We start from the raw sequence: 11,331 nt of genomic DNA on the forward strand, positions 1-11,331 counted from the left end.
TTCTTCTTTTCGAGCCAATCCACCACTGGAGCCACCATGCAGTTCAACGGCCCTACCTACCGTCGCCCTCGCACCGTGCCGGAGAGGGAGTACCTGGCCGGAGTCATTGTTGAGAATAGCCTGAGGGTGTGGGCCATCTCAAGGTGGAGGGGCCCTAGAGAGTTGACTCGCTTCTTCCTCTAAGCCGGCTACCGCCACCTCCCTCCGGGCACTCCGCCCATGTTCCACCTCCACGAGGTGTAGCAATGGGGCCGCCGTCAACGGCATCGTCATCGGCCTCTACGTCAGCTTTACCAACCCCTACGACGCTTACCACCTCCTCGACCAGGTATTTTGGTGTGGATGTGAGTTCACCGCGTTCACCACCTACAACATCTTCACCAACTTCCACCACATCTTCCCCGCGGCCAACGGCATGCACACCCTCCCCTACCAGATGCCGGAGAACGATGAGTGAGGGGCGCCGGCTAAGGAGGGGCCAAGGAGTTGTTCGAGTGTTCTGCTGGCCGAGTATTTCTATCTAGCTTGTGTTGTGTTGGTTCGGGCATGTGTGCCCGTGTCTTCTATCTAGTTTTAGTTATTTTTCTTTCATGTTTTATGCACTATATGTTGTAAGGGGATGCCCCTCTATATGTTGTCAGGGGACGCTACTAGGGTACCCGATGCCCCTCTATCGTGCTATCTATTAATGTATTTTCGGGCCTAGAGTTTCTTCATTGCATTTTATTTATGTGGCCATGCGAACTTAAAAATGCACTAAAACATGATCCAATCATAAAAATTGTTGTTAGCACGTGTCCAGTTAATTATTTTCCTTTTATGTTTTATGCACACGAGTAAAAACTTTGAAAACACCATAGCACAAACCAAAAAAAATAAATAATGGTGCTTGGTTCAAATACTCCCTCCAAACAGGTGCATAGGGCACCTAATAAAAAGCTCTGCAATTTAGGTTCCACCAGGCCCACCTCATTGCAATCTCTTGCCTAATCACCGCTGGTTTCCTATGCATGCATTGGATATTTCCCTCTTTGCCAGCCATCCACAATTAATCACCGGAGGAAAAAAGCGGCAGCTAATGCATATTATGACTTACACTTCCCAACACACCAGGACGGAGGAAGTAAACTAGAACCAAACAATTGCAATGTTTTTGGTTCACAAAAACTGCAAGTTAGACTGCTAACTAGAACCAACCTTTTGTTTTAGCCGAAACAACACGGGACCCTACTATCGGACACGATAGCTTGTGCATAACAATAGCTCAAATAATTATCAGATGAGTTATCTCAAAAAAGATGATTGCAGGAAGCTTAAAATTTGTGAAATAACCTAAGCCGAAAAGATATATCGATGTCAATGACCGTGTGCACTTTTTTTGCACCAGCTACACATTTTTTTATCAATGGGCCTGGATATGTTCTATTCGGCCCTGCCTACCTTCTATATGGGCCTGGCCTTTTCAGGCAACTGTCGACAAACCTTTTTTTTCCTTTTCTTCCTCTACCACTGAAACTGCCCCTGAAATTGAAACTGATGACGAACTGCAGAACTGAATAAACGGGGCCGAAACAGAGTGGAGAAGACATGCCGAATTCGTACAGCGCAACACTTCTACTCAAACATCCATATCATTGCGATTACAAATGATGCCCCATCTATTCACTAACGACTAATTATCGTCACATAAACAAATGCGAGAGCAATTACACAAACATAAAAAATTCTGGCCATCAAATTTCCATGCTTCTTCAATTCGATGAGTTTCTTCATCTGCTTGTTCAGCATCTTCAGCTCTGCCGTCCCTCCTGCATCCCCCACAGTAGCACCAATGGAATTGCCAGATCCAGGGGCCCCAGATCCAGACTTGGCCCAATCCAAACTTCTCCGCCTCCAACGGTAAATCGAGCTCCCCTGATGCTCCCTCCAGTTGAATCCGCTCTATGTACGCAGCTAGCCACTCAAAATGGGCGCATTGCTTCGATTTCTGAAATCGAAAAGATGAACCCTAAATCCCAAATCTGATGAAAAATATGAAATTGGGAGACAAAAACCAAAATTGGCATACTGAGAAGTAAAATCTCACATTTCCCTGCTCTGGTTTGCTCTCGCCTTTCACGAATTCCCGCCCAAGGTTGCCATTCTTGCCGGACGTTGTGACTAGCCGCTTCAGGGGTGCGGTACGTGGGCATGCAGGGCACCTTGTCATGGGCACTGCGCCATAGCGCGGCCATGAGCGGCGGGAGGCTGAAGCAGAGCTCGACATTGCTAGGTCGCCGCCCGGAACGGCGTTGCTGCACGTCGTCGCCGGAGAAGAAGAAGAACAACGGTCGGGGAGCGGGGCGAGGATGGGGGGCGGGCGCGGGTGCTGCATGGCTCGGTGTCCTCTTTTGTACCAATGCTGCGCTGGATAAGTTAGTGGGTCCCATGCCGTGGGTCCCGTTTTGTTACGTACCAATGATGAGCTGGATAAGTTAGTGGGTCCCATGCTATGGGTCCCGCTTTGTTACGTAGGGGCTCACCTGATTCGAGTTTTAAACATGTGTCTTTGGATTAGGCAGCAATGTCGCACGGCAGCTATTTTTTGCAACACAGGTGTCGCATGAGAGCCATTACAGCCAGCGACGTCGCATGAGATACAATTGAACTCAACAACGTCGCATGGGAGCTATTCGCCCGTTCTCGGAGACAGGCGGGGGCACCGCCGCCGGGGATGCAGCCGCCGTGAAGTGGCCCTCCAGGGACTCCGACGCCTCTCTCTCGGCCGCCGGGGTGGGGGCGGTGGTGGCCATGCGGCGTCCCTTGGGCCAGGGTGCCAGCACGCTGGGAGCGAGGGCGGGGGAGGGGGGAGGGGCAGCGAGGGGGTGTTCCTCTGAGTCGTTCGTTGCGAACATGGTGCTGGCCGTGCTAGGGCTGGCCATCATGGTCGATGGTTCTTCGGTGATGCGTGGAGAGAAGGATGAGGATTAGTTCATGCGGCCGGAGAAGAAGCAAAGAATGAGGGGCGAGAGGAGAAGAATGAGATAGCTAAAGCCTCCTGGCCGCCCTGCTTGCGCTGCCTGGGGATGGATGGAAAGAAACGCCAGCGGCATTTATCGCTCGGCATTAAATATGTTACAAAAAAACTAGAAATTTATTAACCAAATATTCTCCCATACTAGAGATTTTAGCATGCGGTTTAATAATAACTGCCTACTATTTGTGTTTGTACCTCAATCGGTTCTGGGGTTCGTCTCCTCTCCAGTTAAGTGTTTACTGTACAAGTGCAGTAGCATGTACGATGGGCGTCACCATGGTTGGTAGAACGAACGAGGGGACAATCAGACATGTGCAAGAAAGCTAAAGTGCAAATAACACCGGGTGGAAAGATCAAGGTCTTTCTAAAGCTGCGAGGAAGGTGTTGGCTACAATTGTCGTGTGCGATGCACCGACCTACACAATGAGCTGCTTCCAGTAACCAAAGAATATGTGTCGGAACCCGACTTCTATTTCTTTGAAGTCGTGGTGGGGAGGTACAAATGGTGAATGGAAGGTGCATTGGGTGGCTTGGACAAAATGTGCATGAGCAAGAGAGACGTAGGTATGAGATTCAGAGATTTTGGGGCATTCAATCAAGCCCTAGCTACTAGAAAAACAAGGATGGGGAATTCTTATGGTGCCTCAGCCGCTATGCGCTAGAGTGTTAAGGCCCGATATTTCCCTCAAGGAGATTTCTGGGTGTCAAGATGCTCGAACGGTTATTCTTCCACTTGGAGGAGCATCCTTTTCAGAAAATGATCTTCTACGTATGGGCTTAATCTGGAGAACTAGAAATTGTTCTAGTACTAATATTGCACACAATAATTGGATCACAACAGTTGGATGCCTGAAAACACAAGTTGTTTGGCACACACAACAAATCAGCCATGTCAACGACTTACTAAATTCGCATGGGACCTGCTGGGGGGCGAGAGCAAATTGGTTGTTCTTTTTACTCCCAAAACTGTTCATGACATTAAGCAGATTGCCATTGGTGGACCAGACACTGAAGATTATATGTCGTCGAATTTTACTAGGAATAGACAGTTTACTGTTTGCTTTGTGTATCATCTTTGCATGGCACAAACTTGGTGGAAGGTGTGTCGGGCAGGGCCCTCTGTTAAACGTATAGGACCGTAGTTGTATCGTGACATTGTAACGTGATTGTAATTGTTGAGTTGAGGCGCAGGTTATTGGTTAGGATAATCTCTATCTCATGTATAGCTTGGAGTAGAGGGCAAGTTAGCAACCAACTAACCACCTGCGCCTTATCATGTAATTGCTTTGCCTATATTAACACGAAGGCGTCCCTGCCAGAGGCAACATGCTTAGCCCTAGATTTTACATGGTCATCAGAGCACTCCTCGAGATCATCCATGGCGACACCTTCAAACTCCTTCCCATCCTCTCCGTTTGTGCACGCCGTCTCCGAGAAGCTCAGCAAGAACAACCAAGCCCTATGGCGGGCGACGGTCCTGTCGGCGATCAGAGGTGCCCGCATGGAGCAGTACCTCGACGTCGATCATCCGGTGCCACCGATGCACCTTGAAGAAGCCACATCCGATGGCAAAACCAAGACAAAGAAGCCCAACCCGGAGTTCCAGACCTGGTACGCTCAAGATCAGCAAGTCTTTTCTTACCTTCTGACAACTCTGCCCCGTGAGATGGCCGTCCAGGTCGCCACCTGTCACACATCGGCGGAGCTCTGGAACACGGTTGCAGAGATGCTTGCGTCTCACACTCGTGCCCAGACTGTCAACGTGCGCATCACCCTCGCCAACCTGCAGAAAGGAAACTCCTCCATCACCGACTACGTCGGGAAAGTCAAGTCTCTGTGTGATGAACTCATCGCAGCAGGGAAGAAGATCGACGACGACGACATCGTCTCTCACATCCTCACTGGCCTGGACGAGGAATTTGATCCGGTGGTCTCTGCTATGTGCTCCAGAGTGGAGCCGATCACCGTGCCCGAGCTGTTCTCTCAGCTCATCAGCTTCGAGACGAGGATGAAGCTTCGTGGCGGAGTATCGCAGTCCTCCGCCAACGCTGCCACCAGAGGTCGCGGGCGCGGTGGTGACCGTGGCCGTGGCCGCGGCGGAAACAACAACAACGGTGGTGACCGTGGCCGCCTCCACGTCAAGCCTGGCGGCCGCGGTGGACAAGGAGGAGGAGGCCACTACAACAACAACGGCGGCGGGGGCAACTACAACAATGCCCCTGCACCGAGGATCCAATGCCAGATCTGTGGCAAACTGGGCCATCCAGCGTGGAAGTGCTGGAAGCGCTATGATGAAGCCTACCAAGGAGGAGAAGAAAGGACAGCGAACCTGGCAGCACCTCAGTATGGGGTGGACACAAACTGGTACCTTGACAGCGGCGCCACCGATCACATCACAGGAGACATTGAGAAGCTGACTGTCCGTGACCGCTACACCGGGAACGAGCAAATCCACACGGCTAGCGGATCAGGTATGGCTATAGAACATATTGGTCACTCAGCTATTCGTACCCCTGATCGTGATCTTTACCTAAATAATATCCTTCATGTTCCAGAAGCTAGCAAGAGCCTAATCTCTGCTAGTCGTCTTGCTCTTGACAATAACACATTCTGTGAAATTCACCCTCACTCTTTTCTTGTTAAGGAACGGGGAACGAGGAAGGTTCTTCTTCGAGGCAGGGGTAGATGTGGTCTATACCCCGTCAAGCACAAGGGATCCAACGTCAAGAAGCAGATGCTCAGTGCCACCAAAATATCTTCGGATAGATGGCACCGACGTTTAGGTCATCCATCTCCTTTAGTTGTCAAGAAAATTCTTAGTCAAAATAAACTCCCTTGTGCTAGTTTTTCCAGTAGTGATTCTGTTTGTGACGCCTGTCAACAGGGAAAAAGTCACCAATTACCTTATCCAAAATCAATAAGTGAATCCAAATTTCCTTTAGAACTTATTTTCTCTGATGTTTGGGGACCTGCTGTTGAGACAGTAGGCAGAAAGAAATATTATGTGAGTTTTATTGATGATTTCAGCAAGTTCACTTGGATATATTTGATCAAACACAAGTCTGAAGTTTTTCAAAAGTTTCATGACTTTCAGCACCTTGTTGAACGACAGTTTAATCGAAAAATTCTTGCTCTTCAAACAGATTGGGGAGGGGAGTATGAAAAACTCAGCTCCTTCTTCACCAAAATAGGAATATCTCATCATGTATCCTGTCCCCATGCGCATCAACAGAACGGGTCAGCAGAGAGAAAACATCGACATATAGTCGAAGTGGGCTTATCTCTTCTTGCCCAAGCCTCTATGCCCTTAAAATTCTGGGATGAGGCGTTCATTGCTGCTACCTATTTGATCAATCGCCTCCCTAGTAAAATTCTCAAGTTTGAAACCCCTCTTGAGCGATTGTTTCATGAAAAACCCAATTATTCCGCACTTAGGATTTTTGGGTGTGCTTGTTGGCCCAATCCCCGACCCTATAACCAACACAAACTTCAGTTTCGTTCCAAACAATGCACCTTCCTTGGATATAGCAATCTTCACAAAGGATTTAAATGTCTTGATGTGTCAACAGGACGAGTGTATATCTCCAGAGATGTCATCTTCGATGAAAATGTTTTTCCCTTCGCTACACTTCGTCCAAATGCCGGCGCACGGCTTCGGGCAGAAATTCTTCTTTTGAGTCCGGAGCTACTAAAGCCAACCGATCATGGGGATGAATATTATGCTGATGAACATTTGTTATATAGTCCTAGTTCTGACAGAGATAGCGGTGAAAAAAACTACACTCCAAATGCTTGTGATTTTATGCAACAGCAGCAGGAAACACCTGGCGGCGAACACGAGGCAGATTCGCCTGGACGTGCCGATTTTGCAGCTGACGCGGGAACAGATTCCCAGGCGGATCCGCTGACACCCCAGGCAGATCCTTCGACACCGCCCCCACCAGAATCCGGGTCGTCCACTCCTCGGGTGACGCCTGGCACGGATCTCTAGGCCGGTCGGGTGGGCCGGCCTCTTCTCTGTCTCCGCGCCCGAGTCGTCACGAGGCGGGTGGGCCTGAACCTGGTCACCTGTCCCCTGCTGCGCGTCGCACTGATGGTGGGCGCGACCGCACGTTGGCCCGTGGTCACGTGTCGCCCGCTGACTCGTCGAGGCGGGATCCTCCTGATCCACCAGCACGCGATCCAACATCGTCCGACCGCGCGACCGACGAGGTTGGGTCTGCTGTGGCAGGATCGGGATCTTCTGCGGATGCTGCACCTGTGCACTCCAGTACGCCTCCTCGGATGACTACACGAGCACAAAGAGGTATTTCAAAGCCCACAGTTTACAAAGATGGGACACTCAGGTATAATAAGCACTTCAAATTTGCAAATTTTGCTTCTACCGGTGAGCCCCAAAACCTGACCGAAGCTCTCGGCAATGATAATTGAAAAAATGCCATGAATGTAGAGTATCATGCACTTATGAAAAACCAAACTTGGTGTTTGGTTCCTCCTATGCGAGGGAGGAATATCATTGATTGTAAATGGGTCTATAAAATTAAAAAGAGACCTGATGGTACAATAGATAGATATAAGGCTAGATTAGTAGCTAAGGGCTTCACACAACGTTATGGTATTGATTATGAGGATACTTTTAGTCCCGTAGTTAAAGCTGCTACTATTAGACTTGTTCTATCTATTGCTGTCTCCAGGGGATGGAATCTTCGCCAATTGGATGTTCAGAATGCGTTCTTACATGGCGTTCTCGAGGAGGAGGTCTATATGAGACAACCACCTGGGTTTGAAAATGGTTCAAAGCCATATCATGTGTGCAAGTTGGACAAGGCCTTGTATGGCCTAAAGCAGGCACCTAGAGCCTGGTATTCAAGATTAAGTGCAAAGCTTCAGCAACTTGGTTTTAAGCCTTCAAGGGGTGACACTTCTCTTTTCTTCTTCAAAAAAGGGAAGGTGATGATATTTATGTTAATGTATGTTGATGACATAATTGTTGCCAGCTCTTCACAGGAAGCCACCACAGCATTGTTATCGAATTTAAAGAATGAGTTTGCTCTTAAAGACCTAGGAGAGTTACACTACTTCCTAGGTATTGAGGTAAAAAAAATGCATGATGGTATTATGTTAACTCAGGAAAAATATGCCAAAGATGTAATCAGCCGTGTAGGCATGAAGGATTGCAAACCCTCCAGTACACCTATGGCTGTCACTGATAAGTTGTCATTATATGAAGGAGAATTGCTAAGCCCAGAAGAAGGAACTAAGTACAGAAGTGTGGTTGGTGCTCTCCAGTACTTGACACTAACGAGGCCTGATATATCCTTCGCCGTTAATAAAGTTTGTCAATTCTTACATGCTCCTACTTCTGCACACTGGACAGCAGTAAAAAGGATATTGAGGTATGTTGAAGGAAGTGCCAACACAGGGCTGAAATTATGCAAATCTTCTTCAACTACAGGAAGTGCATTTTCTGATGCAGACTGGGCTGGATGCCCTGATGATAGAAGATCTACAGGGGGATTTGCAATCTTTCTTGGGTCGAATCTGATATCCTGGAGTGCTAAGAAGCAGGCTACAGTGTCACGCTCAAGCACTGAGGCAGAATACAAATCTTTGGCAAACGCAACAGCTGAGGTAATGTGGATTGAAACTTTACTTGATGAACTTGGCATTGGAAGAACAAATGTGTCGTGCCTATGGTGTGACAATCTTGGAGCAATGTATTTGTCTGCAAATCCAGTATTTCATGCACGAACAAAGCACATAGAGATTGATTACCATTTTGTACGAGAAAGGGTTGCACAAAAGTTGCTAGATATTCAGTTCATCCCAACAGGAGATCAAGTTGCAGATGGGTTCACAAAACCGTTACAAGTCAAGCAACTACAGGCCTTCAAGCGCAATCTGAACCTCGATACGTTAAGATTGAGGGAGGATGTTAAATGTATAGGACCGTAGTTGTATCGTGACATTGTAACGTGATTGTAATTGTTGAGTTGAGGCGCAGGTTGTTGGTTAGGATAATCTCTATCTCATGTATAGCTTGGAGTAGAGGGCAAGTTAGCAACCAACTAACCACCTGCGCCTTATCATGTAATTGCTTTGCCTATATTAACACGAAGGCGTCCCTGCCCGAGGCAACACGCTTAGCCCTAGATTTTACACCCTCTTCATCGGTGCATAGCCACAGCGGATGGCTTCTCTTTAGGGATGCTGAGGTGCCTAATAAAGTGAAGGTTTATGTCTGGAGTATGTTTAAGAATGGATTGGCAGTGGGGGAACAGCTGCACCATTGGACTATATATCAAAGAAGGGGTGCCGTGTGTGGCTTGTGGATGAGGTGACTCTATATTATTGCTCCATTTCTGGTGGTGCCATTATTCCAATATATTATGGAGGTGCCTACAATCAGCTATGGGTGCTAGTATTATGGCGCCACGGTCGAACGTCCACACCGACAGTGACTTGTGTGGATGGTTCAGGGATTTGTTGGGTCGGGCGTAGGAAAACGAAAAAAGGTTGGTCACTACTACATATCCAAATGGCACTAACAATCAAAATTTTGTCATCACTAACCTGCTAGTGGCCTTTCAATGCCTCTGGGTAAGTTGTGACTTTGACACCACAGACGGGCATCCTGGCTTGTCATTGATAACACTTCATCACAGACTGCTAGCCTCTCAGTGATAATAGTTCATCGCAGGTTGAATTTGCTCCTTTTATTGCTTGGCTATATTGATGTTGGTACAAGAAACGCACGCAAATGAAAATTTTGGAAACATATGAATAGAGTATGCATGCATACATCATTCATTTGCGGAAGTTGCTTTCCATAGAAGAAAAAATGTACATTGACACACTTGACGACAAACATATATCTGGAACATAGATACTTCTACCACATTACAAACAGTAGTCTATCCGTCAAGCAACTTAACAAACTAGAAAAGGAACATACATATTACCCTGATAAAGGATGTTGGAGTACCGCCTCCCTGGGGACTTCGCGAGCGAGAGAGCTCTCTGTGCCTTCCATTTCCGGGTGGGGTGCCGCAAGGGCCTCTCGGGGGTTCTACGCGCCATCCAATCTACCACATTACAAAGAGTAGTCTATCAATCGAGCCACTTAACAAACCAACATATATATGGAACATAGATACCTCCAGCACATTACAAAGATTAGTCTATTCGTCGAACCACTTAACAAACTTGACAAAGGATATACATATAAATTTAAATATGCCTAAACTACTCATAATCTCGAGTAGTCTATCTATCGTGCCTCTTAGCAAACTAACGGGCTCTCCATAGGAAGGAGATGATGAGAATAATTATCTCACCAATCTATGTCAAATCCAATGGCCAGTGTAGCAAATACCGATGAAACCAGTCGGTGCTTGCACCAATAGGTAAATTTGTAGCACCACTCATCATCTTCATTTATGTAGTGGCACCAAAATAAAACTCTCCATAAAACAAAAACTGGCATGACATAAGATATTCATCGATCTATTATTTCAGATCAAATGCAAGCAAACTTTAAGAAATAAGAAATTAGTTAACCCAGTACTTGACTTAAGCATTGGTGTGTTTACAACGGACAAAAAACTCGAAGTTTATCCAGATGAGGTTCACCTTTTTATGGAGTATCGCCCTTCCAACTAATGGCAAAAATGGCATTTTTTGTGTGCAGTGCAACTAAATGGATATCTGTTTCACCACAATAGTTGTTATGTAGTTTTCAACTTACATAGAGATCAATAAAAGGAATAATTGCTTTGTTCAAGAACATATAAACCAGAGATAACATAAGTAATCTTATTATCCACATCAATGACATTACTCCTTTCATTAGAATGAGTTAATGAACTTAAGTTATTCTTCAACGCATAGTAGTCAAAGCATGGCGTGCCTTAGTTGTGTGTAAAGGTAACAAGTTTCATCATCTGTCTACTAAGAAGTGTGTAGTGCTACACCATCCGAATAGTTGCACTAAACTCTAAATTCTTAACAGATTTCTACAAAGATAGAGCTAATGCTACAAAAATATCTATAAGTTATAATACATGGAACCCTACAAAAAATTGGTTGAAATATATCAACCCCTATAGATTTCTATAACCAAATACATGAACTAACCATATAAAATTACATCCGCACCATGGTTAGTAACACAGAAAAGCCTAGAAGTACTATAATGTAAGACGAATCAAAGTTCACCACCATAATCGCCATCACGACTAAAGAGCAAGGCAGGAGTATATCGGGTATACCACCTCGCATGATGGAGTGGGAGACCTGATGTCCAACGACAGGGT

At 46.6% G+C, this 11,331-nt stretch overlaps 1 pseudogene; it reads left to right on the top strand.

Annotated features, from left to right (window-relative positions):
• Positions 1–4,880: 4,880 nt before the first annotated feature.
• On the top strand, positions 4,881–5,019 carry LOC119342445 (annotated as a pseudogene).
• Positions 5,020–11,331: the final 6,312 nt, after the last annotated feature.

Source organism: Triticum dicoccoides, chromosome 7B, assembly GCF_002162155.2.
Source record: "Triticum dicoccoides isolate Atlit2015 ecotype Zavitan chromosome 7B, WEW_v2.0, whole genome shotgun sequence".
Classification (NCBI taxonomy): Eukaryota; Viridiplantae; Streptophyta; class Magnoliopsida; order Poales; family Poaceae; genus Triticum; species Triticum dicoccoides.